Source organism: Astatotilapia calliptera, unplaced genomic scaffold, assembly GCF_900246225.1.
Source record: "Astatotilapia calliptera unplaced genomic scaffold, fAstCal1.2 U_scaffold_126, whole genome shotgun sequence".
In the NCBI taxonomy this organism is placed as follows: domain Eukaryota; kingdom Metazoa; phylum Chordata; class Actinopteri; order Cichliformes; family Cichlidae; genus Astatotilapia; species Astatotilapia calliptera.
The window spans coordinates 17023-44768 of record NW_020535648.1 but is presented as its reverse complement, the minus strand read 5'-3'; the positions used below and the strand labels follow the sequence as shown (position 1 = coordinate 44768).

Genomic DNA, 27746 nt, shown 5'->3' with positions numbered 1-27746 from the left:
GTTCCTCTTTTTTTACCATAAAGAAATTGATGAGCAGGATTGATATTTTTCCAGAAACACACCGACTCTGCAGACAAAGAAAGACTTTGTATGTTTGTTTGTTTACTTTTGCTGCCACGATGCCAGGCCTCCCTCGGAAACGAAGCTTTAATCTCAATGAGATGTTTACCTGGATACAGGACTAATAAAAATGTTCTGATACGAGTGCACGGCCCTGTCACGTTGTTTACAGTGTAAACTTACTGATTAGTGTTGAAGAGCTTAAATCCACACATCACTTTAGTATGTTGAGCACACAGCCTGAAGTCAAAGCAACAGGTTACATAACAGATGGTGTGTGTTTTAAAAAAATCATATGTTGTGTGACTCCTTTCAGAAAACTACACTGTTGGCGGCTCGGACGGCAAGACCGAATCGGTGGCCAACCTTCAGCCGCAGCCGTCCCTCAGCTCCCTGCAGTCCAGCTCTCCTGGTCCCAAACGCTCTGGGAACACTCTGAGGAAGTGGCTGACCAGTCCGGTCCGCCGCCTCAGTGGCAGCTCTGTTAAGAAACTTCCTAATCACAAACAGAAGAAGCCAGGTGAGAGGGGCAGAAACGGTCATGATGACATGTTAATGTGCTGCAAACACCTCCACTCTCCACACTGAAGCTCCTTTAGCTTGTTATTACACTGCAGCAGCTTTCCTGCTAACACGGTTTCAGTTACATTAAATCTGCTTTCATTTGTTCCTTCAGTTATTTTTAACGTTGTCATGCTCGCAGCTGCATCGTATGGAAGCCCGTTTCCGCCACTAAATAAAAACAAAACAGCTAGTATCCATAACTCGAAATTTGGAGTTATTTTCTCGAAATTTGAGTTAGCTCTGCCAATCAAAAATATACCTGAATGAGGTCGCTTTCTTGTTACCCGGAAGCATATGGCACGCACTCAAAAACGGATCCCAACAAATTGGCGCTTTGGCGAGTACGTTTGCTGATAGCAACACCATGTGATTCAGCTAATAACACGGGGATTTCATCATTTTTGAAGCCAGGCTGAAAGCACTCAGCAATCTGTGCATTCACGACTGGATGTAATACCGGTAGCTTAGCTGTGGCATTTGTAGCTGAGGGCTTCAGCTTCTGGGTAACGAGGAAATGACGTCATTCACGTAGATTACTGATTGGCAGCGCTAACTCGAAATTTCGAGTTGCTTTTCTCAAAATTGTGAGTTTAATAAATTGAAATTTCGACACATTAACTCGAAATTTCGAGAAAGTAACTCGAAATTGTAAGTTATGGATCCTTTTTTTTTGTGGCGGAAACGGGCTTCCATAGCATCACTTGTAAATGACAATGTTTGAAGAACTTTGAAAAGGTGCTGCTGGATGTTTGGAGAGTGTAATGTAAAAATGACCCTCGGACTCCAAACAAGGAGTTAAAGACCAGCAACCAGAAAACACAGCGAAGTCCAAAAACCCGAGCTCAAATGTAGTGTTGTGGGAGGAGAAGTTAAGTTGGAGTAATCCACTGATTAGTGGTGAAAATGAACACAGAATGGGTGAAAAACCGCTGCAGCTGGTGACGAGAAACTGGTTTAAGCTGTGAACAAGTCTGTGACAGCAGAGGACACAGTTCAGCTGACGGCACTCGCAGAGAGGAAAACTAAGACGTGCGCACAATGCCTGACACATCTTCACATCTGTGTGTGTTTGAGTGTTAAAGTGATTCTGTGACTGACTGGCTGCGACTTGTTGTCAGGGCCAGGAACAGGAAAAGAGGAAATCAGGAAGAGCATCGACCTGGGTCAGCCTGACCTTACCCTGCAGGATGATGTCACTGGTGAGGTAAGCACTGAGGGTGGTTTCCTGATCTGTGTTACAAACACTGTGGCTGCTGAAGCACTGAACATTCCCAGTGCTGAGATCGTGTGATGGTGCTGGGATGCAAACAGGTACAGCTTCACCTGATTGGCCTGTCACTCACAAACTGACTGCAGAGCTGTGTGAGCATTTATGTCAATATATCTGTATTTATCCTGAAATATGACACACGTGTTTCAGTAAACTTTCTCAAACTTTGTTCGTCTTAAGTTTGACTTTGTCTGATGAGAGGTGTAACACTCCACTAACACAACAGTGTCATTTATTTAAACTGCAGAAAGTCATGAACCGGGGCAGAAATGCATGTGACAAAAAAGCTTTTGCTGTCGGTGCTATCCTAAGATATACATGATTCACATAACAGGTGGTAAATAGATGAGGTTCCTCTTTTTGTGTGAAAAGTTTTTCCTTCTCTTACGCACGAAAACACCCACACAGACAAACGTGATCACAGCCATGGCTCCCTCCCTGATGGACGAATGCGTTTTATCCTGTATCCGCAGTGTTAGCCAAAAAATATGATAACATCAGTGTTTCTGAGCCTCTACGTGACTGAGTGTCACCGTGAAAGGATCCACAGAAATAAATCGATTTGGAAAAACAATAAGCTTCGACTGCTTAACGAGGTTTATTTAAAAGCCCGAACCATGAAGCACGAGAGCCTATGATTCGTCATTGCTTCTGCAAATGAAATAAGCTCTGTCTTTGATGTCAGACTGGTTTTATAGAGAGCTGAACTCTCCAGGAACAGCTGCCACTTTATTGTTTTATTAGTGAAAAGATATGTGGCTCATAGATGGCACAGTGGGACCAGTAACGTGGTACGTAACCAGCTGCTGATGCTGTGTGTCTCCTCTCAGAGAGTCATCAGCAGAGATGGCAACATCCTGTCTAAGACGTCTGGGATGCAGAGTGGTGGGGAGGAGGAGCAGGATGAAGACGCCCACACCCCTCTGCCTCCCCGTATGAAGATCATCAACGACCCATCAGATCCTGATGACAAGGTAATTCGGCCCAGCAGAGTTTTTCCCTTAGGTTAGGCTCCCAGACAGGCTGCTGTAGGTCTGGCTTAGGTCAGCCTGTAATTACACAAGTGTTGCCTGTGGGAAATATGCTGTTACTTACACTCATGGTTTACTCTGATCAGCTGGATCTGCTTAAAGTATAAAAACAGATGATTTTGTGTGACCAGCTGAACCACGTTCTGCTCGTCTGCTTCGATCTGCTGTCTAATAAACGGGGCTGGGTTTGGTAAACGGACTGATTCTTATATAGCGCTGTTCTACATACAACATGCCTCATTCGCCCACTCACACAAGCACTCCTATCTTGGAGCGTGTCCATCTGTAGCTGCTGTCTTCTGCCGATTAACAGATTTTCTCTCCTTCCTGCTCTTCGTTTCTTTGGTTTTCTCTGTATTTCTTTCTTATCATTCTCATATTTAATAAACACCTATACTTTCTGTTCCCCCTGTCCTCTCTCAGTCTTCGTCCTTGCTCACCTCTCTGCAGTCTTCCTCTGAGGTGCCCAGTGCTGCAGAGCTAGTTAGCGCCATAGAGAAACTGGTTAAAACCAAGATGGTGAGTGTGTGTTAGTTAGCACGGTCTAACAGGTGCTCTTCTTTGTTCATTTTAAAATGACTTGTGACGTCCACACAGTGAAGGCACGCAATGTGCCGACCACTCCAGCCTGTCTGCTGTCTAATAACACTAATACACTATGTTATGAAAAGTATGAACTTGAGTGACATCCACAGGGTTTAATATGATGACTGCTCACCCTGCTGGGGTTTATGTGACTCCAGTTAGAAAACTATACTGTCTCTGACAGCAAGACTGAGTCGGTGGCCTCCAGCCCTCAGCTCGCTCTGGGAACACTCTGAGAAAGTGGTTTCCACAAGGTTTAGCGGTGTGCATGACAGCATCTTGGTATGCTGTTCTTATGGTAGACAGAGGTGTGATTAGTCACAGAACACGTCTCCACCGCTCTAGAGTCCAGCCTGCTTTACACCACTGCATCTGATGCATTGCACTGGGTCATGTAAGGCTTGGATGCTCTGCCATGAAAACCCAATCCATCAAGCTCTATATGCTCTGTTCTTGAGCTTATCTGAAGTTCACATGAAGTTTGGAGGTCTGTAGTGCTCGACCATGACTGCGTACACTTCACTGAGCCCCTGAGAGCGACCATTCCTGTTGGCAGAGGCAGTCTGGACGCCAGGTGCTTGTTTTCCTACACCTGTGGCCACAGCACAGACTGGAACACCTGAGTTCAGCGAGTTGGATGGGTGAGGGAATACTTCTGGCAACATAGCTTTGAAGCACTTTGTAGTCTGTTAACCAAGTGATGGTAAAAATTCATGTTCATTCTCAGCTGCTTTGGTTTGTGATAAATGGAGGTCCACAGTCTGGCAGTGTGTTCATGTGGACCTGGTACTACAACAGAAACATCCGGACTTGTCTTTGTCATAGACTGTACATAAAAGGTTGACATCACAAGTGAAGCAAGTAAGAAAGGCCTTTAAAGCTGCCCTATTTCTACAATAGAATAGAATAGAACAGAATAGAATAGCCCTCTTTTGTCATTGCACGTGTACAAGGAAATTGTGGGTGCTCCACACTAACTGTGCACAATTAAAATCTAAATAGTAAGACGGCAAATATGAGAAACAGGAGGAATAGATCCAAACCGAGAGAGCGGCACAGAGTAGAGAGACTCCTGGGACAGGCTGGCTTAAGCTTTAACGTTGTTCCTTCTTGGCCTCGTCTTTCTTCAATAACAGATTTTAATCTCAGGAAACTTTCTGGAAAATGAATAAAAGAATAAAAGTGTCTTTTGGACCCCAGCATGTCTCTGAATGTTTCACTGCTGCATGTATGAAATGCTGTATGTGCTGTGGAGTTTCCGTAGACAGACTTGCAGAGACATTTACTGCTGAGCTGATTACTCTCTGCTATCATCTAATAGACACGATTTGCAATGAAACAAAGCAGAAGTGTCAGTTTGCTGCTGCAGTGTTCACAGACAGCAGCTGTTAGCGCGCATGTTTGAAGCTCCTGCTGCCCTCTGCTGGCATCACACGTGTTTGTGTGGTTTGATTATGTGGAGTTGTTACATATTCAACATCTGAGTATGCTGAACGTTACTGATATTGATAGAAATCAGTGGGACATAATCACCTGAACTCTGATCCTCTCATGTCTGCAGAGTCTAGAACCAGGGGTGTACCCGGGGTTTACCCCCCTCTGTCCGCCTGAACAAACCACTCCTGTTCAGCCACGCAACCCTGAACAGGAGCAGAGAGCAAAAGCTATGAGAGGACGGATGTAAGTACTGCGACTCTTTCTTCTACTTTGAACTGCTTCGAATTTAGAAAATGGAGGGTAGCCTTTGTTCAACAAAAGCACAGCCATAGCTCAGCTGATCTCAGTACTGCTTGATCCGGTCCACAGATGCTATGCTATGCACAAGCCACCTCCACCATAGCACTTCATGCTCCACCTGACCTAATCACTGCGATATCTGTTGGCATCACTGCCAGCTCTTTTCTGCATCGACTCTCGATTCTGTTCAGTGTAACTTACTACAGACAGAATTGTCAATCTTATCTTAGAGTCCAGGTATTGAAGGTGGATGAGTTTAGCTGGGGGTCAACCAAGTAACAGACAGTGCACAAGAGATGAAGAGGCTGGAGGCGGGTGGAGATGAGTGTCAGGGGTGATTTGTGACAGGATAGCAGCAAGAATGAAAGTGAAACTTTGCAACATGGTAGTGACAAAAAACATGTGGAAGCTATAGGGGGCGGAGCTGAAGATGCTTAGAGTGGGAGTGACCGGGAGGGACAGCAATGAGTAGATTACAGTCTCCACTTCACCCTAAGGCAGGGGTGTCCAACTCCTGGGGCCGGTGTCCTGCAGGTTTTAGATCTCACCCTGGACACCCTGCACGCCTGAATCAAATAATTAGTTCACTCCCAGGCCTCTGGAGAACTTCAAGACATGATGAGGAGGTCAAGGACACATCTAAAACCTGTAGGACACCGGCTCTGGAGGCCTGGAGTTGGACACCTCTGCCCTAAGGAGAGAGTGAGATGGAGGCAGATGTTGGAACCTCAAGAAATAACCATGTTTACAGTGTGAAGCATTCACTAAGGCACTAGTCCTCTGTTGCAGCAGGAACAGGAGCTCTGTGTTAACTTAGCTGTTTTTTAACACAGGTTTGTTCTGAACGAGCTGATTCAGACAGAGAAGGACTATGTCAAAGACCTGGGCATCGTGGTGGAGGTGAGTGCTTCTGCAGAATCATTCTGTGCAGCGGTCTCCTGCCATTTAAACAAAGGGCATCAGGAAATGTACATTTGGGTTCAAAAGTTATCAACACTTTGACTGCAGGGGTTCATGAAGAGGATCGAGGAGAAGGGCGTCCCAGACGACATGAAAGGAAAAGACAAAATCGTGTTTGGGAACATCCACCAGATTTATGACTGGCACAGAGAGTAAGTCGAGTGTCGGCTGGAAATGATGGCGTGAAGGACGGGGCGAGGGGATAGTAACAATCTTTATCTGTCAGTTTCTTTGTAGGAGAACTGGAGAAATGCCTGGATGACCATGAACACCTCCCTGAGCTCTTCATTAAACACGTTAGATAAACACTGTGTCGTGATTGTGTCACCGCACTAGAGTACATAATCTCTGCTGTCCCAGTGATTTGCTCTCTAATCAAAGCTCCTTTGTCTTTACAGGAGAGAAGGCTCCACATGTATGTTGTTTATTGTCAGAATAAGCCCAAGTCAGAGTTCATCGTGGCAGAATACGACACGTATTTCGATGTAGGTGAAGCTTTGATTCTCTTCATCATTAGCAGAAGGTGTGCAGTGTGATCTAAACGGCAATGTTCTTTTACATTCATCCTCGATATGAAATGCAGGGACGACCCTCAATTATCTGGACTGATACTGTCTTTGTGTGATGTTATTGGGAGTATTTGTGTGAAGTGGACAAAAGGACACACAGTTCGGTTATTTCTCTTCCAGGGAATCCAACAAGATATCCAGTCCAGGTTGTCCATCAGTGACTTCCTCATCAAACCAATCCAGAGAATCACCAAATACCAGCTTTTACTGAAGGTGACAGACACACACAGTCTCTCCTTATCACAAAAGAAAATGCCAAAGAGCATAACTGTGCTCCACATGTTACTCTAACCTGACTTACTGTCCTTTACATTATCGTTTACATTTCTGCATATTGAAGCTTTAACATTTCTTTGGCCAAGAGGAACTGTTTTTGTTGTTTTTACTGTTTTTGTTGTTTTTACTGTTTTTGTTGTTTTTGTTCTTTTTACTGTTTCCCTGTTTTTGCCGTTTTTGTTGTTTTTGCTGTTTTTACCATTTTCCCTGTTTTTCCTGTTTTTGTTGTTTTTTTACTATTTTTCCTGTTTTTGTTGTTTTTCCTGTTTTTGTTGTTTTTGCTGTTTTTGTTGTTTTTCCTATTAGATGAAAGTGTTGATGGTAGCAAGCTTGGTTAGACTGATTAAAGTTGGGCTTCTCCTCTTCCTCAGGATTTCCTGAAGTACAGCTCAAAGGCAGGAATGGACTGTGAACAAATTGAGGTAAAAATGTAAAATGCTTTTCAATCCGGCATGTTTGTGCTGACACATCCTCCTCAAATGAAAAACTATCTAAATATCTCTGTCCATGACTTTTACAGAAAGCAGTAGGCTTGATGTCTCAGGTCCCGAAACTGTGTAATGACATGATGAATTTGGGTCGGCTGCAGGGATTTGAGGTAAGTTTTGTGGGTCTTCACAATGACATGTGCTGCACACACTATGACATGTGTGGCGTGCTGTAAAGCCTAAGAGAGTAATGTTTATATCAACCTGGTTTCTCTGCAGGGGAAACTGACCAGTCAGGGCAAACTGCTGCAGCAGGAAACCTTTTTTGTTACGGTGCAAGACGCCGGCGTCCTGTCCCGCTCGAAGGAACGACGAGTCTTCTTGTTTGAGCAAATCGTGATCTTCAGTGAGCTGCTGAGAAAAGGCTCGTCCACACCTGGCTACCAGTTCAAAAAGAGCATTAAGGTATTACAAAAAGTGGGTTAAAGGTCTGTGATCAGTGAACTGGTTTAATCTCATGAAGAACACAAAAGCTCACACATGTCCTGACTTCAGTCTTTAAAACCAGGTTTTCATCCACATTTGATCATGTTGGACAAAATCATTGGAGAGCACAGAGGAGCGTGTGTGTAGATGGTTGCAATAAAGCTGTGCCTATGTTTGTGTGCATGCAGTATGTTCATCACAAAGACACAGCAGACTGTGCTTTAAATGAAGTGTATATGAGCAGGTCATACTGAAGAATGAGAATATACATAGACCTCCTAGCGAGCTCCTCGAACCACGCCCTCCTCCAGGCTCCTGCAGGAGAGGACCTGGTGGTTTGTGAGATGGTGTTGGTCTAACACTGTAAACTATCTTTTCCACACAGGTATCCTACTTGGGTCTGGAGGACAGTGTGGATAATGATCCCTGTAAGTTTGTGTAGCTGAGTCGCGGATCATCGGAGCGTTTCACCCTGCAGGCAGCCAATGTTGACATTAAGCAGGTCTGGGTCCAACACATTCAGGAACTCCTGGATGCTCAAAGCAACTTCCTGTCTGGTGAGGAAACACTGAGGGTCTTTGTGTTCAGTAGAATATTACTTTGTTTTCACTCGAGCTTCACGTTTGTGAAAGCACGTTATAGGTTTTTTGTTATTTTCTCCTAAATTTTAAGGATGCTACTTTTAATTTTTAACCTAGCATGCTTTAAAAAATGATTGTACAAACTGGCACATAAACGAGAAGACGGTTGCTTTCTGGCTGTGGTGCCTTCACCACCTAAAATAAAACTGCCATGATCATAAAGTAGTTTAGGTGGAAACATGATAAAGCCTGATATCTGTCACTTCCTTAAGCTCGTTCCCAGAAGGTAGGCAACCCATCCAAACAAAAATAACGACCCCCGTGTTTTCTGTCTTACCTTTAACAGAAATGCAGTTTGTGTGTGTCTATAACAAAATGTCCTGAAATATGTCCCCTGTTGTACTTAAATGAGCCTCATCTAAAGTGCTTTTTCTGTCTGCAGCTCTGCAGTCACCCATCGTCTACCACAATCAGCAGAGTGGAGGAGGCAACAGCTCATCGCTGACCAGAAACCGCTCGTCCTCAGGGAATCAAACTACCGCGTCCTCTCACAGCCGACCCTCGTCAGTGGTCGGCCTGTGCAGTACGGAGAAGGGGAAGAGCCAAGTCAAAGTCTCCACCTCTAATGGAGGTTCATCGTGTTTTGACTCCATGGTGAGTGTGTGCAGGTTATATGATTATCAGCTTACCTTTATTTTTTAAAATTTGTTTACTTTCAATTTGAGGATTTTATTGTTTTGTTTTTGGTTATTTAGTTTTAGAATTTTGTGTTGGTGTCATGTAAGCACAGCCTGCAGACTGCACCAGGCACTCGCTAAACTGGGGCACTAAACAGACTTTTGTAAGTCAAAATGTAGGCTACTGCAGGTGTAGCAGCAGTTCAGTTTGTGTGTATGTCGGCTTGTCCATGTATGATTTGTTCTAATAGCCCAGTTTTCATCCATACGTCCTGGTTCCTCCATACCTGACACAGACTTTGTTAAACCAGTAAAAGCTGGTATGGCTTTGGTTATGAAGGCCGGCCCGTGGGGTCTGATCCATAGCTCCACCATGATAGGGGCAACAATGGGCATGTGAGCATCAGCACATCAGTCTGATGAATCACGTTTTCATTGACACAACATCAGTGATGCACGTGTCCAGGTGCATGTGCATCACTGATAGGGAACACTTGGCACTGTGGGAGGAAGGCAAGCCGAGACCGTTGCTTTGGGCAGAACCTTGGATACGTATCACCCTCCTAAGTGCTGTTGCAGATCGTGTTTAGCACTCTCTGCAAACAGCTGATCTAATAAAGTTTCTAATATACCATCAGGTGTGTCAACGATGCTCAATGCAGCCACAGATGAAGCACCTTAGTTTGGGCTTGAAACCAAGTATAACTACAACTAAACTGCTTTTGTTCATTTTTCTTCTCGTTGTTTTGACTCGGCTCCCCACTCCTCATCTCCTCGTCACAGTATTGGATCAGTTATGCCTCTTTGTTAATTATTATTATTGTTCGTAATAATAATAATTTGATTTTAATAAAATGAGCGTGTGCTGCTGATTCAAGTAATGAAACCTGTGTTCACTGCTGTTCTCCCTCCACTCCTGCTCCTCAGCCCTGAACTCCCTCTGCTCCTCCTCAGGTTGACACCAGCTGTATCACAGCATTTCTGTTATCCAGCCCACAGTCGCTCCTTAACCTCATCCTCAATTGTCCACATTGTGTCTCCTCCATCCTGCTCCTCTTTTTCTTCTGCCTTTCCTTTCCCTCGTCCTGTCGGCCATTCTTTCCTTCCCTCCTGTCTGCAGGACAACAACGACATCACTTCCACCATGCTGGTCACTCAGGACTACTCGGCGCTCAAAGAGAATGAGATCTGTGTCAGTCAAGGAGAGATCATTCAGGTCATGGCCACCAATCAGCAGAACATGTACCTCGTTTACCGGCCAGCCAACAGCCAGTCGCCTGCCGCGGAGGGCTGGGTGCCAGGACACGTCTTAGGCCCGCTCACAAAGCCCATTAAAGACTCTTCTTCTACTTGCTCCTTCTCAGCAGCCGTAACAGATGCCAACAACATCAAGTAAGTCCCCACCCACCCCGCACATCTTTCCCTGCAGACTGAAGCACTTCTGGTTGGGCTTGAAACCAAGTATTCGGATTGAATGAGAGGACTAAGCTGACAAAGGTCTGTCTAAATGTTTTTGTTCTGACTCTGTTTCCATCACCAGCTCCTCAGCTGTCTGCGTCCTGTGTTTAAAAAGCAAACACAAAAAAATGTTGGACTTTGTTTTTTCTTGTTTTGAAGGTACAGAGTTGTTCTCTAACTGTCCATCAAGCTGCTGCAATGACTTTGATTTCTTGAGCCGGTCACTTATCGGCTCTGTGGCGATGACGTTTAAACAAAAAAGCAAAATAAAAAAAGGTTTTGAGGCTTGAAACTAACAAAAGAAAGAAAAACAGCTGAAAACTTCGAGGTGATTCCCACAGAAATAGACAGGATAGAAAAAACTTGTACCTTGTTCCTAACTGGAAACCAGAAAGTGAAAAGTACTCGTGTGGAGCTAAAACCGACTTTTTACTTCAGTTCCTAACACTCTGCATTTTCTTCTGTTTTTGTACTTTTTTTTAATTTTTCCTGCTTTCTGTAAAAAAAACAAAAAAAACAAAACCCTCACCTCACCTGGGTCATTGCGGTGGCCTCAGTCCTGTTCTCCTCACAGATGTTTGTTTATTCCTCTTATTGTTGCTGCCCTACTAATAATTATTTTATTCCACGGACAAAGTTGTATTTAATTCTTTTTTTGTGTTGAATTTATGTTGGCAGTTCACTGTACAGAGTAAAAACATTGACTGAGGCTCTACAACATTCCTGTTTTTGTTTTGTTTGTTTGTTTTTGTTTTGTTTTTTATCTAAAAAAAACCTTTTGCACTATTTATGACAAGAAAAATATGAATGAAGTCAGGCTGTGCAATATGTTTGGTGGCAAGGTCAGCGTTGTACTCTTGGTAGTCTATTAATAATACTGATTTTAAATTTGTTAAATAAACCTTTTGGACTTGAGCACGAGTTAACAAAGCGGTGTCAAGGTGAAGATGTTTTATTTGACATTTGGCTGATGATGGGTGACGGTTTGTAGTAGTTTTTAATATTTGTAAATAAACCACAACAGCAAATGTGAACCCGAGTGTCTGCCTGCATGTGTGTTGCACTGTTATACCATTTTAGAAGTAAAGCTCTCTTAAAATGAGCCAAACATCATCACAGAGACACGTTTTTGTGACAAAAATAAATGTAACTATCAACAGATATTAGCAGAACGTGAAGAAGTAACGACGGCGATCTCATATCCACACCTGAAGCTGAAATACATACATAGAAATACTACTGTACAGAATACCACTTTGAGTCCAACCTGAGACGTGTCAGCATTGTTTAGGTTGGTGTACAGGAGAGAAAGAAGTTCATGGACACAGAAATATCAGACTAGTTCAAAGTTGTCATCCAAGCAGACTTTGTGCTGATTCCAGCTCTGCTTATTGGGAAGTTTCTAGATGAAAGATTTCTGTCAAGGTTTTAATGCCAAGAACCAAAAATCCCCACAGCCACACTGTAGATTCAGGTATATAAACCCTTTACAGCGTTTTGTTCCTGTTTGGTTAATTTCAGCTTTTTGTGTATGTTGTTACATTTGATTTGTTTCGTTTCAGTTTTCACTAACCTCACGGTTTGACACTCCACAGAAGCTACAAACTCTAAACTTAAGTGGTTTAAACTTCAGAGCTTTGAATAAATGTAGCAGCATTTGGTAACTGAACAAACTGTAAAGCCTTTAAAATCTTCTCAGAGAATAACTGTGGTTTATTCTCAGCTGCTTTTTCGCCTTGATGTGTTTTTAGGAGTTGAGCTAACTTTGCACTGGAATAAATCAAAATGACTAACACAAGGTTAGAGGTGAACAAAAGAGATTTATGTAACTTTCCTTTTTAAGCTGCATCGCATCGACGTGGACGGGAAGTCCTACTAATCATAACTATGTATTTAAAGTTTACAGGAACTATAAAAGATTGAATTTAACAAATTAAAAACATCATTGCACTAATTCTTGTACATAGAAGTCCAGCTGTGTCAATAAAGTCCGAACTCTCTGTCATCTGCTCTAATGTTCGTCTTCATGAACCAGAAGAGTCTGGCTGCAGATTCAGGCACTGGTCCTGTCTGGATTTTCTCAGACTCGAGGTGTACAGCCATTCTTTCTGTTGAAAAGTGTTTTTTGTTTGTTTTGGTTATTGCAGTAGCCTACATTGTCTTGTTTGTAGAGAATGTATTTTTGCTTTGTTGGAGGCTAGCATCCAGAAGAGCAGTTTTGGGATGCTTCGGGTACTTCCTAAAAGATTTCCAAATGTATGTAAACATCTTTCAGTCTTACAATAACTCATAAACTGAAAACAACAAGTCCAAGATGACAAAAGTTCAAACCCCAATAGATAATTTATCGATACTATTGTGGTCTTGTCTGTATCTATTCACCTTATGAAGCATTACGTCATGTCATAAGCTGTCACCATAGCAACCTGACAGGTACGTTGCTGCTGCAGCCAGACTCAGCTGGACACCTCTGAGCTTCACTTTGATTGGCTGGTTGATGTTTGTTGTTCCCATACTGTACAGGAAGTCTCTGTCGTGGAACACACTGCGTGCCAGGAAGCGCGCTGAAGACAAGGATGCCTTCTCAGTAGGGGTCAAAGGTCAGGAGAATGGCCTTCTCCGTAAGCCCAAAGAAATCACTCCTCCTACCCCGTTCGCCTCGTCCGACCCTGTGGTGAAAGGCAAAGTGAGTAAAGCAGGCCGACGGTGCGCACTGGTGATGTTATGTGTGTGCCAAAACCCCTCGCCTCCACCGCCCCACTCGGTTTATGTTCTTTGTCCTAACCTCAGTATGTGTGCGTGTGTGCAGACACCTGTAGACACACACACAGGTGGATGTGTCTCAGTGGGACTCCAGGAGTGGTTCTCAACCTGCATGACGCATGAATTCAGACTGATCGGTTTTATTTCTTGGATCACGTCTGTCCTACGGGACCACGATTTCTCTATTAAAAACCCTTACTGGCTGCAGCTGATGGCGTTACAGAGTAGCACAATTACTGCCATCGACAAAATCTCGAGCATTGCATTGTGGGAGAGACTGACTGGGATATTTTGTGGAATCTTTGGAACAAATGATTGACTCAGAATTCAGTCAAAAGACCAGGAGTGACATACTGTTAAAGATTTTCTTGGAGTGGTAACTGGATATGCAGGAAGCCAAACATACATCACAGGTAAACTGTCAGTCATTTGCAGTATTGAAGAGTTATAAAGAGCTCTATATATAATATATATAACTATATAGATATTTAGAGCTTTAGCATATTCTGCTCTGCACATTAGCATGTTCATTTATGCTACATTACCCAGTATTAGCTTCTAAAAGTTGCTTTAATTCAAAGATTTTTCCCCCAAATTTTGTATTAACTGTTGAGGAATGGCAGCAGGTGTTATACATAATCATCCATTCAGAGGCTCAAAACTCGTTGGTTAGTTTGAACTGCCAGCAGTTTCATGGCCTTTTGAGGTCTGCAGCCTCTTTATTTTGTAACAAATGAAACTTGAGCTTTTCACTGTGAAAGAGGAAGTTATCATTAGGCTGAAAAACTAGACATTTTAAATATAATATAGACATAAAGTATTCAGAATGAGCTCAAACATGTGTAGCAGTAATGTTAATCTTTTAAACACTGATGTGTTGTAAGGTGTTTGTTTCCTAAAGGAATGGTTTGAAAAATAGAATAGAATAGAATTCAACTTTATTGTCATTGCACATGCACAGGTACAGGGCAACGAAATGCAGTTTGCATCCATCCAGAAGTGCTTTAGTGATATAGATATATTACAATATATATTAGCAATAATATAGATATGTGAGTATATTACAGAAATGGGTCTATTATGGTATGTTATAATGTACACGGTATGAAGTATGTTGTGAATATTCTATAACTATAAGTATGTACAGGCTGTAGTGAGTACAAGCTATGTACAGGATATGAACAGGATATAAATATGAAAAACTATACAGAATATGAAATAAATAACTTTACAGAAATCTGAGATATACAGCTATACAGAAATGGGAACTATGCAAGTTGTAAACAGTTGTAGGATTAAAAATTATCGTATGTACAGAATGATTGTTTACACAGAGCTATACAGTAGTGCAGTTAAGATAAGTGAGGGTGTAGATAGTTTCTACAGAGGCTATAAAGTGCTAGTGGTTGTGAGTGGTGGTTCAGTCCATGTTATTATTGTGTGTTTGAGGGTACAGTTGTCCATTGTGGGGGTGTGTATGTTCAGTCCGTGTGTTAACGTGGGTCAGATGTCAGGAGGCAGAGTTCAGGAGTCTGACAGCTGTGGGGAAGAAGCTGTTCCGGTACCTGGTGGTCTTAGTCCGGAGGCTCCTATAGCGCCTCCCAGAGGGCAGGAGGGTGAAGAGTCCATGTGATGGGTGACTGGGGTCTTTGATGATTTTCCCAGCCCTTTTCAGACACCGCTTCCTGTAGATGTCTTTTATGGCAGGAAGTGGTGCTCCGGCGATGCGCTGGGCAGTTTTCACGACCCTCTGCAATGCCTTCCGGTCCGAGGCAGAGCAGTTCCCGTACCAGACTGTTATACAGTTTGTCAGGATGCTCTCGATGGTGCAACGATAGAAGTTCACCAGGATGTCTGAGGACAGGTGGTTCTTCCTCAGAGTCCTCAAGAAGAAGAGGCACTGGTGAGCCTTCTTGACCAGCTTGGAGAAGTTGGTCGTCCAGGTGAGATCCTCGGAGATGTGGACTCCCAGGAACTTGAAGCTGCTCACACGCTCCACAGCCGTCCCCTTAATGTGGATGGGTGGATGTGGGTCAGCATTCCTCCTGTAGTCCACGATGAGCTCCTTGGTCTTCTCGGTGTTAAGCAGAAAAATACTTCCACGACTTATTTTTTCAGCTAATAATAAATATTTTTCTGGTTATATATTTATTTCTTTAACAATAAACGTAATGATATTTCACAAATCTCCTGTCAGGAAGGAGTGCAAAAAGGTAAGACTGCCCATGTGGAGTACAGATCCAGTTTATCTTGCTAACAAGCGGAGGACGATGTCTTTGCTTGTGTGTGTGGCTCGTTTCCATCTGCACTCCACTGCCCAGAGCAGTGTGTCCACCTCCGTACTCGACCGTGGGGATGTTGTTACTTGGTTCATATTAAGGATTTCTCTTCATTGAAAATTCTGAGTTGTAGGGGATCAATTACTTATTTCAGTCAGTTACAGATCAATTTATGACTTTCATGTGTTTTTCTGGAATTTTGGTTGATATTCTCTCTCCATTAAAATGAAACTACCATTTAAATTAGAAACCATCCGTTTCTTTGGGAGCAATCTTGCAAAGAAATTCAGCATCATTATTTTCCCCTTTGTAATATCTACTTAGACCTTGTTGAAGTCAGTTGGCTAAATCCAAAAAGAGCAGTGAATTTTAGCTGGTCACAGCCTTTATACAAAATATACTTGTGCTCACATTAGAAATTAGTCTGACTTATTTGTTTTCCGCACATGCAACCACTACAGCTGCTCTTACAGTCTCTATGCCTATCAAATCCCACTTTAACCCATATGCACATACTGCCAGAAGTATTCACTCACTCATCCAAATCATGAATTCCAGGTGTTCCAATCACTGCCATGGCTACAGGTGTATGAAATCAAGCACCTAGGAATGTAGACTTTGTAAAAGAATGATCCGCTCTGTAAGTTTCAGTGTGCTACAGTGATAGGACACCACCTGTGCAAGAAGTCCAGTCGTGAAATGCTGAGGCACATAGTGTGCCAAGGTCACCACCTTTGGGAAGATGAGGAATAGCTCATGATTTGAAGTATATCACATCCTCTGCCATGGTACGGGCAATCTTATGGCATGGACAAGTGAAACCAGGTTACCACTGTTAAATAATGATGTGCTTGCTCATTGAAGTGGCATGATGAAATCTGAAGTGTACAGGGCAATACTCACACAGTGTGACTGACTCAAAGCATACTGCAAAAGCAAACCAAGTTTCTAATTGCACTGAAATTACCTTTAATCGCCAACCCAACCAGATGTTTTTCATTTTACTGAAGGCGAAACTGAAGACAGAGAAATCCACAATCAAACAGCAACTGCACTAAACACATAGCAGAGCATCTCAAGAGAGGAAACAGCGTTTGGTGATGTCCAAAAACAATTCTTATATGATTCATTTGGCAACTTAATTTTAAGCTTCTATTTTTTTAATTCCTGGTTTTAGCACAATTGGATACGTCATGTGACACTTTGTGTTGCATTTAATGCTCCTCATTCATTTTAAAAAGCTGATCTCCAGTGAACAGTGAAAAAACTGCGTCTCCAATCAGTGAACAGCTGCAGTTGATCTTGTTGGCAGTGATGTAGGCTGTGGCTGGATATAGACTTCAGCAGTGGTTCAGTGTGTGGTGCTGTGAATACTGTATGTCTATGCAAGACTGTTGGAAGATGCAGTGATTTTATGAAAGAATTTTTCTTATTAACATAGTATAATCAAAACGGAGCTGTTGCATGTATATGTATTACAACCATGCAACTTATGCTGCAGCAATAAGAATAATAGCACAGCCAAAGTCTTGAGTAATCATCAGCCACAGGCTGCAGTCATAATCACAGATGCAATCTCTTTTTGAGAGACTTAACATATCAGATATACATTGTCCTTTTGTATATATATCTAGCGTTATAATAATCTTATGAAGACAGATACTCTAGGATCCATCCATCGATCTTCTTCCGCTTATCTGAAGCTGGGTCGTGGAGGCAGCAGCCTAAGCAGAGAAGCCCAGGACTCCTCCTCCCCATCCACCTCCTCTAGCTTGTCCAGGGGAACACCAAGGCCTTCCCAGGCCAGCCGAGAGATATAATCTCTCCAGCGTGTCCTGGTTCTGCCCTGGGGGGGCCGCCTGCTGGTGGGGCATGCCCAGAACACCTCGCCCAGGAGGCGCCCAGGAGGCATCCATGTCAGATGCCCGAACCACCTCAGCTGGCTCCTTTCAATGTTGAACACCTCCTGGATGGCCGAACTCCTCACCCTATCAGTAAGGGAGAGGCCATCCACCCTACGGAGGAAGCTCATTACTGCCACTTTTCTCCGCGATCATATTCTTTTGGTCACTACGCACAGCTCGTGACCATAGGGTGAGGGTAGGGACATAGATCGACCGGTAAATTGAGAGCTTCGCTTTTTTCTGCATCACTGTAGCCACAGCACTAATCACCACCCTGTTGATCTCCCTTCTCCCGTCACTCATAAGCAAGACCCCGAGATACTTAAACTCCTCCACTCAGGGTAGGAGCTCTTCCCTGACCAGGAGTGGGCACTCCACCCTTTTCCAGCTTAGGACCATGGCCTCACACTTGGAGGTGCTGGTTCTCATTCCCACCGCTTCAGATTCGCCTGTGAACCATTCAAGTGCAAGTTGGAGGCCATCACCCAATGAAGCCAACAGAACCACATCATCTGTGAAAAGCAGAAATGAGATTCTCAGACGACCCAAATGAAAGCCCTCCGCCACTTGGCTCCACCTAGAAATTCTGTCCATAAAGATTACGAACAGAATCTGTGACAATGGGCAGAGTCTATCACTCACCGGAAACGATTACTTATTGCTTATGGCTATGCGGACCAAGCTCTTGCAACGGCTGTTTAAGGATCAAATGGCCTGTAGCAATGGGTCAGACACCCCATACTCCCGTAGCACCTCCCATAGCACACTCTGAGGGACACGGTTGAGTTCCTTCTCCAAGTCCACAAAGCACATTTAGACTGGTTGGGCAAACTCCCATGCACCCTCAAATATCATTGAGTGGGTAAAGAGCTGGTCCAGTGTTCCACAACCAAGACGAAAACTGCATTGTTCCTCCTGTATCCGAGGTTTGACTAATGGATGAACTTTCTTTTCCAACACCCTGGCATAGACTTTCCCAGCAAAGCTGAGTGTGTGTGATCCTCCTATAGTTGAAACACAACCTTCTTAAAGATGGGAACCACCACCCTGGTCTGCAAATCCAGAGGTACCGCCCCTGATTTTCACGCAGCATTGTAGAGGATTGTCAATCAAGACAGCCCTATAACATTCAGAGCCTTCAGGAATTCAGGGCGAACCTCATCCCTCAGGGGCCCTGCCACCAAGGAGCCTCAGTGACCTCACCTGCGGAGAAAGAAGCCTTGTCCCCAGAGTCTGCTTCCTCCACGGAAGACATGCCAGTGGGATAAAGAAGATCCTCGAAGTATTCCAGCCGCCCGACAATGTTCTCAGTTGAAGTCAGCAGCGCTCCACCCGCACTATACACAGTGCAGGTAGAGCACCACTTTCCCCTCCTGAGTCGCCTGGCCATTTGCCATAATCTCTTTGAGGCCATCCGCATGTCTTTTTCCACGGCATCTCCGAACTCCTCCCACACCCAAATTTTTGCTTCAGCTACTGCCCAAGCCATGTTCCGCTTGGCCTGTTGGTACCTATCAGCTGCCTCCGAAGTCCCACGGGCTAACCAAGCCCGATAGGACGTCCTAGTGCCATATATACTTATAGACACCCTTAAGTTCAGACATGGTGTTCATTATTGACAAACAACAACAAAATGCTGCTCGGGTTCAGATCTCACTGTTGTTGCCCACATGAACGTTGAAGTTTCCCAGTAGTACAGCAAAGTCCACAGGTGGAGCATCCTTGAGCACGCTGCCCAGGGACTCCAAGAAGGCTGGGTGCTCTGAACCGTCGTCCAGCGCATAAGCACAGACGACAGTCAGGACACATTCTCCGACCCAAAGGTGCAGGGAACAAACCCTCTCGTCCACCAAGAGAAACACCATAGTACAGGCAGCAAGCCGAAGGGGATACTAGGATACTCACCCAGCATCTTTCACCAAGGGCAACTCATGACTGAGACAGAGTCCAGCCCTTCTCCAGGAGACTAGTTCCAAGCCGTGCGTTGAGGTGAGCCTGACTATACCTAGCCAGTACCGCTCAACCTTACGCACTAACTCAGGCTCCTTCCCCGCCAGTGACATTCTCCTAATTGCTAGTCTTGGTAGCCAGGGATCGGTCCGCCAGGGCCTCCACTTATTGAACCTGACCTTCCTGTGGGTGGTGGGCCTACAGGAGGATGGGCCCGTGTCCCTCTCAGGCTGTGGCCAGTCGGGCCCCATGTACTAATGCATGACCCAGTTTGCCAGTTTGCCATTGGAGACCCTAATAGGAGGCAAAGCCTCCCGAGAACATAGCCTCTAGAATCCCTGGGACACGCACACCCCTCCACCACGATAAGGTAGCGAATCATTCTAAGAGTCGTACTGCACTCCCCAACCAAAGATTTTGGCTTATCGCAGGTTTAACAGTTTGAACATTTTCTGGTGATAAGGTTAGATTTACAGTCTTAAAGGACTGATTAGTAGCCTCAAAACTTCTAATTATCACTTAATGGAAAGACAAATGGTGGCAGTTTTACAGTGTGTCAGAAAAATCCAAAAGGACTCTCAGGTGAGTAGGATCTGAAGTGTCCACTGTAGCCACTGTTTTGCTCTCATTTTTTCTCATATTCTCAGAATCTTTCCTTTGTTCTCTTTCATCTCTTTTCATATTTGACATCATTTTTTCTGTTTTGGTTCTGCTCAACTTCGTCTGCATCTGTCCCCTCTCGTACTCTTTCCTCCTGTCGTTCCCGTTTTCCTTGTTTTTGTACATGTTTCACCTTTTTTATGTCCCATCTCCATTCTCTTACCTTTGACTTTTATGTGCCTCCATTCCCCTTTTATTCTTTTCCCTTGTTTCTTCCTCCACCAGGAGGTCCAAACTTCAGATGATTCAGATTGTGGTGATGACATTGACCCAAAGACGGGCATGGAGGTACCAGCTGTTCATTTTCATTGAAAAGATCTCTGACTCGGTGTTGAATACTTTTCTATTGAATTATTATATCAGCATTAGACAAACACTGTGTTGGAGACAAATGTGAGAGAATTTAAGAAGTTTAAAATCTGGAACTATTATGTATAAATTCATTTTATATAATACTGCTTCATATATGCTGAAAACTAATCCACATCTAATTATTTTCCAGCTTCTGAACCCAAACTTCATCCAGGAAGGTGAGACATACATAAGGCAGTTAATGCAAATTACATTTATTTATTCATTGAATAAGTTGTGTGACAAAGCCAAGAGGCTTCCAAATGCTTTTCACTACCACGGGAGTACAAGAAGCCCCAACTCCTATGTCAGTCTGGAACAGCAGCAAACCTGGTAATAAATGATGTGCTAGAATCAGCCTGATTATTCTGATCTGAATCGAGTGATTTGGCAAAACTGGTCATTATTTATGCTAATGCAGTATAACAGCAATGCAACAATTCCTTCTGAATACATGAGAGAGGTTTGAACTGTTCCCAAAAACTACAGAACTGAGCTGAGAATGCTTGAGGTCACACATGCCTTCGCTCAGAAACAACAACGTGATAAACTGTGGACATTTTAACTAAGAGCTGAGGGGAACGTGGTTTGTGATGCGTTTTCTGTGTGCAGTGGCTCCAGAGTTCTTGGTCCCACTGTCAGATGTGGTATGTGCATTCGGAGAGACCGTAGTCCTCTGCTGTAAAGTCTCAGGACGGCCTAAACCTTCAGTCACTCTGAAGGGCCCCGACCAGAATCCAGTGACCAACAACAGCCGCTTCACCATAGACATCAGGTAACAAAGAGACCACGAGGAACACCAGATGTGTCCATGAAGGCTTTCCAGAGGACCATTTCAATGCTGCATTCAGATTCTTGTTTTTCCTCACCTGCTTCTCCTTCAGTGTTTTGACTTTTAAACATACAGTGGTGTAAAAGTGTTCACCCCCTTCCTGATTTCTATGCGTTTCCGATCATCAACCAGATTTAAATATCAGACAAAACTCACACAAGTAAAAACAAAATGCAGTTTCTAAATGAAGGTGTTTATTAAGGGAAAAAGACTAAACCCTCATGGCCATGTGTGAAAAACCTAGTAACTAAGCAGCAACAACTACAATCAACTGAACGTTTGGCAGTGAGTCTTTTGCATCGTGTTGGAGGAATTTTGGCCCACTGATGCTTGTAGAATAATTGTAATTGAGCCATCGGAGGGTTTTCAAGCACGAACAGCCTCATGCCACAGCTCCTCAGTCAGATTCAGATCAGGACTTTGGCTAGGCCACTCCAAAGTCTTCATTTTGCTTTTCTTAAGCCATTCAGAGGTGGACTTGCTGCGTTGGATCACCATCCTGCTGCAGAACTCAAGGGCACTTCACCTAGAGGTCACAAAGAGGTGGCCAGATGTTCTCCTTCAGACAGCAGAAGTCATGGTTCCATTTTCCACAGCAGCAAAACAGCCACAGACAATTACACTCCCACTACCATGGTTTACTGTTGGTACGATGTTCCTTTTCAGAAATGCTGTGTTACTTTTACGCCAGATGTGATCGGATGCCAATTATTTTTTCACACAGGAAATCAGGAAGGGCGCAAACACGTCTTCACACCACTATAAGTAGTACCCTCTATGAGTGCAGCCTTTTGATCTTTCCTCCTCTCTCCATACTCCTACGCACTGTGCAGGGATACAGGTGACATCTTGTTGAAAGTCTGTAATCTGATGCCTCAGGATACAGGAATCTACACCTGTGTTGCTGTTAATGACCACGGCACTGCATCCTCCTCTGCCTCCATCAAAGTCCAAGGTGTCGCACTTTGATTAACACTGAGGACCATTTGAGACGGTTACTGTTGATTTGGGGTTGACTATTTTTGTCTTGGCTTGCAGGTATCCCAGCAGCCCCAGTGAGACCTGTGGCTCAGGAGGCCAGCAGCACAGCGGTGATGATCCACTGGCTGCCCCCACCTTCATCTGCCCACTGTACTGTCAGCAGCTACACTGTGGAGTACAGACAGGAAGGTCTGTGTATTAGCCACTGGAATTGTTCTGTAGTGATGTTCAAACAGACTGACCTTTCCTCCTCTTTCACTCACAGACTCGTTCCTGTGGCAGCAGGTGGCCAGCAGCAGGGAGGAATGTGTGCAGATCGACTCTCTGATCCCCGGAGGTCACTATCAGTTCAGAGTTCGGGCCTCCAACCGCTGGGGTGTCGGCCCACCATCGGAGCCCTCAAATATGGTCACACTAGCCAGCAGCAGTAAGTCGCACGTGCTCTTAACAAAGAAAAGTAAATGCATGAGGATGCATTCAAGGATACCAAAAGGTATCCTTGAATGCATCCTAGACCTGAAGGTGAACAGTTTTAAAATCTCAAAGATTTGAAATTGAATTTGCCATCAGCTGGTGAGAGTATGACACACTCCACCCCTGGAAATATATCACAGTAGAGAGGAGTAAATGAAGAAGGTTGTTTGCTGGAGAGTGGGCAGGCAGGTGAGCCTCGGGTAAGTCCTGATTCCACAGACTCATAAAGCCTGAGCGCTGATCTGGCTGTGAGCTTTTCAGTCCAGAAAGGGAAGTAGGGGAGAACAGGCGAGGCACGCTGAAGCCGATTCACCACCATGTGGAAAATAACTGCTACAGCTTGTCCTTATTACACAGCACTGATGAGGCAATGAGCTGACCGGGCACCTCTGCCCATGGGCATAAACACCGGTAGATCAAGGCGAACCACCTCTCCACCTAAGAGTAAAGAAAGAGGAAATGAAAACAATTTCTCCACTAATGCTGACATGTTCAGGGGGAATTATCTTACTTATGTATTTGTTCTTTGTCCAGACTCTGGCTGTGATGGGACGGGCATTCATTGGAAGGAAAACTTTGAGTCAACCTTTACTGAGATCTGTGAGATTGGAAGGTAAAACGATTTCAGTCACAAATAACGTCTCTATCGAGCCAAAGCAGCCGGTTTTTAATGCAGTCTCACTTGCTTTGACCAGGGGACGGTTCTCAGTGGTACGGAAGTGTGTCAACAGGTCCACTAAGAAAGAGGTACTTGTTCCTTTTGTTTAACTTCTTAAAAATTAAACTTGATATTTTATCAGCTACTGTGAGATGCAGACACATTCAAGATGTAACCTGTTTTAATGATCGTATAGATAAACTTGATAATCTGTCTGTGTTTGCACAAACAAGCATTTTATTATCTGGCTGTATAATAAAATCCACAATATGTCATCGTGCAGAGTGGTTTTGTCTCAAAACTTTAACTTCAGGCGGGGTGGCTGCAGCTCAGGAGGTAGAGCAGCTCATCAACTAATCGCTTGTATGTTGGGCAAGATACTGAACCTCAAGTTGGATGGAACTAGTCAAATAGATGCACCTCGGCATAGAAAAAACTATATTGCACGTTTAAGTGTTTTGCCTTTGTTCTCCACTAGGTGGCAGTGAAGTTTGTGAGCAAGAAGATGCAGAAGAAGGAGCAAGTGGCTCATGAGGCAGACATTCTGCAATATGTCCAGAATCACCAGCTGGTGTCATTGTTGGACACCTACGAGTCTCCCTCCTGTCTGATGCTCGTCCTGGAGCTGTAAGTCCAGTGTTTGGCTGCTGCACGGTTTTTTTATCGTTGTGTTTTTGCTTGTTTTTCACAACAAGTAGAGTTTTCAGCTGCTTTTAGAGCCCGCGTGGTTTGGTATGAACCAAACTAGATGGCTGTTACTTTTTAATAGTTTTCTTTTCAACTTTGCTCTCTTTGAATGTTTTCATAATGTTTACACTTTGTCAGCACAACCAGGACGAGCAAAGCAGAACAGCTGCTCCATAATGTGAACGTGTGACATCACCCATTCACAGTGAATGAGTTACAAAGCCTGCAGTGCATATTCACAGCTGTGTGTAATAGCGGGTCTACTGAGCGATTCATTCAACCACACAGTGCAGAAATCGAAACTTGTCTGTGTTTCCATGTTAGACTGGAGGATGGCCGCTTGCTTGATTATCTGGTTGCCCACGATGAGCTGATGGAGGAGAAGGTGGCCTTCTTCATCAGAGAAACACTGGAGGCCCTGGAGCACCTTCATACCTGTAGAGTGGCACACCTAGACCTGAAGGTGACTGCAGGTTTTTGTCACATATGAAAAGAAAAATATTGACAATTGTTGTTTGCTCACCTGTGTCTAAGTCATAACTCTGTTTTTGCTGTAGCCCGAGAACATCATGGTCAACCTCCATTCTCCCATGCCCAGTATTAAGTTAATCGATTTTGGCGATGCTGTCCAGTTGTCTGCCCACCGCCGATACGTCCACCTCTTGCTCGGGAATCCAGAGTTCGCTGCGCCTGAGCTGATCCGTGGCGCTCCAGTCTCCGTGGCCACAGACATGTGGAGCTTGGGTGTTCTGGCTTATGTCATGCTTAGTGGCGTTTCTCCGTTTCTGGACGAGTCACCGGAGGAAACCTGCATCAACATCTGCCGCCTAGACTTCTGCTTCCCAGATGAATACTTCTGCAATGTGAGCCAGGTGGCGAGGGATTTTGTGTCATCATTACTGCAGCAGGATCCCAGGAAGCGGCCGAGTGCTACTTCCTGTCTCCAACATCTGTGGGTGGGTCGTGGAGGTGGGGAGTACTCCAAGACACCACTGGACACGGCACGGTTGGCCACATTTATCGATCGAAGGAGACAACTGCACGACGTTCGGCCCATTATGAACGTGAAAGGGCTGGTGAGCAGCGGCATGGGAAACACACTGTGACGGGATCTGAACTCCCACAGGAGCGTTTGATTGTCTGTCTGTCAGTGTGTGCGTGGGACAGATGTTTGGTGCTGAATCCTTCCTGTGGTGCAAAATGGAAACTCTTGCTACTGCAGGACCACGATCAGTCCCCTGTAGACCAAAACCTTAACCCCAGAATATTTATTTATTCTATTACCTTGTTATTTGTTCATTTACCGATTTCAGCAATGACACATGAAGCGGGTCAGGTAAACTGCCAAAACACCACAAGAACCCAAAGAAGTCAGCTGGACTAAGGTGGAACTGGATGTGTTGGCTCCAGTTTACCGTCATGTAACTAACTGTTGGGACTTTGCAGAGGCCTCTCGCTGAGCTGAGGACTCGTGCAGTTGATCTCAGGCTCTGGGGCAGTGCTGCCTGTCGCTTAATAGAGGGTCCTGCACAAAGTGCTGTTTGAACTGCAGGTAGTTGGACAGTTGCAGGAACACCGTGATGAGCCTGTTTCTAGTATATTTGTAATCATTTCCTTTCAAGGACAGTGTCAGCACAGTGTCCTAAAAATTATATTTGCATATCGATAAACTTCAGCTACACTTTTGAAGGGAAATATATTTCCCCACAGTTTACTCGAATATGCTGGTATTCAAAATATCTTCTTCCTCTTCTCCAGTTTCTTTGTCACTTTTCTTTCCCCTGTTTTTACTCCTTTCAGGCAACAGATTACTACAGAGGTGGGAAATAACAAATACTCTGTTACAGTACTTAAGTAGGATTTTCAGGTATCTGTATTTACTCCCTACATTTTCATAAAAGGCTCATTACTTTAGCTTTGACACATTTAAGGGGTAATATTATTATCATTTCACATCACTGCAGGCCCTCTGGAACAGATTTGAACCTAAATGTTGAGGACAGTAACATCGACGACAATCCTGTTACGACAAGAGGCAAAAACATATCAGTTATACATCACACATACATTAATAGCTCTACTCGGGGGGGTAAAGTGGACCGCAACAAAAAACATTTTTGGTGTAGATACCATGAGCTGCGATGCACTTCAGCATGTAGCTAGCACTACAGAAGAGGAAGTAACGATGTTTTAACTGGCAGATCATTTTAAATGTACCTTTAAACAACTCAACAAATATAAACACACAAAGTGTTTGTGTGCAGTGTGGACAGCAAGTACAGCTGCTTTGTTTCCCAGGGAGAGAAATGAATGCGTTCACTGAGAGATGGAGAAATGTGAAAAAACTAGATTGGAAATTACATTTAAATGTAGTTTTGAGTTTTTGGATCCAGCCGTTTGTTTTCTCACACATCTGCAAAACAAATCAAAGGATTCTGACTTTGTGTGCATGAAAGAGCAGCTTAGTGCTGAGTCGGTTCATCTACAGCACTGTGCTTAAGTTTAAAGTAGTGCACGATGTTTGCCTGCTGCGGAGAACCTGTTGCGTTCATGCTCACTGTTACATCGGCTGATGCTGGTTGGACTCCCTCACTGACTTCCATCTTTGTGCTACAGAGGGAGCCTTGTGAGTCTGTGTAATCTCTGCTTACATCTTGTTAATTCAGTTGGTTAAATTCACAAAGAGCGGTACATTTTAGAGCAGCAGCAACACAAGTCAGTCGATCACAGCCTGTAGACAAAATGTACACAATCAAAATGAATGGAGCTGATGTTGGTTTCCCCACACTCCAGCCATACAACTGATCTGAGAGTTTCACACCTGCCAAATCCCACTTTAATCCCCGACTATGTTCTTGTACTATTTAGGTGTTTCAGCAGTCACGAGGCTCAGTTTACATTTCTGTGCATTTTCACTTTTACTTGAGTTAAGAAGTTTAATCAGCAGTTTTCAACACGAGTGTCCATCGTTCTCCTAAAGTGACGACTGTCTGTGGTTTTGCCACCTCTGCATATTTGATGACACAGTATTTGTGACTCACTCAAGCTAGAAACTGATAAAGTGTTACCGAAGCATCTGTAAGGATCTAAAACTTTAAGTATGGACGATGTTTCTTTGTTTTTCTAACATGACTTCATCACACATGCATCAGTATGTTGTGTGATGCTGTTACTTACATGGAAAAGTCTCTCCGCAAAGAAAAACGATGCGTAGAATTATAATTTATGGAGAAACTGTTACCTGTAGCTGTCGTATAGGCCACATGAATAAGGACTGCACTTTTCTATGATCTACCTTTAATTTATTAAATGTTTATTTATTTCAGGACTGAACTAAGGGTGGTGTAATATTTGCTCTGGGGACCTAGAGCAGTCCGTTTACTCGACACATGGAGTTCAGAGGATGCCTAAACCTACTGAACTAAACGAGTGTGACTGTACAGCCGTGTAGCAGCAGACTCTGACTGAACTGTAGTGAATGTGCTGGACTGTCCTGAACCACAATAAACGGAGTTAAAATGCAAA

The 27746-nt window shown here is 44.0% G+C and overlaps 1 pseudogene; it reads left to right on the top strand.

Moving 5' to 3' along the window:
* The first annotated feature begins 351 nt into the window (after positions 1-351).
* LOC113017439 (kalirin-like) lies at positions 352-27746 on the top strand (annotated as a pseudogene).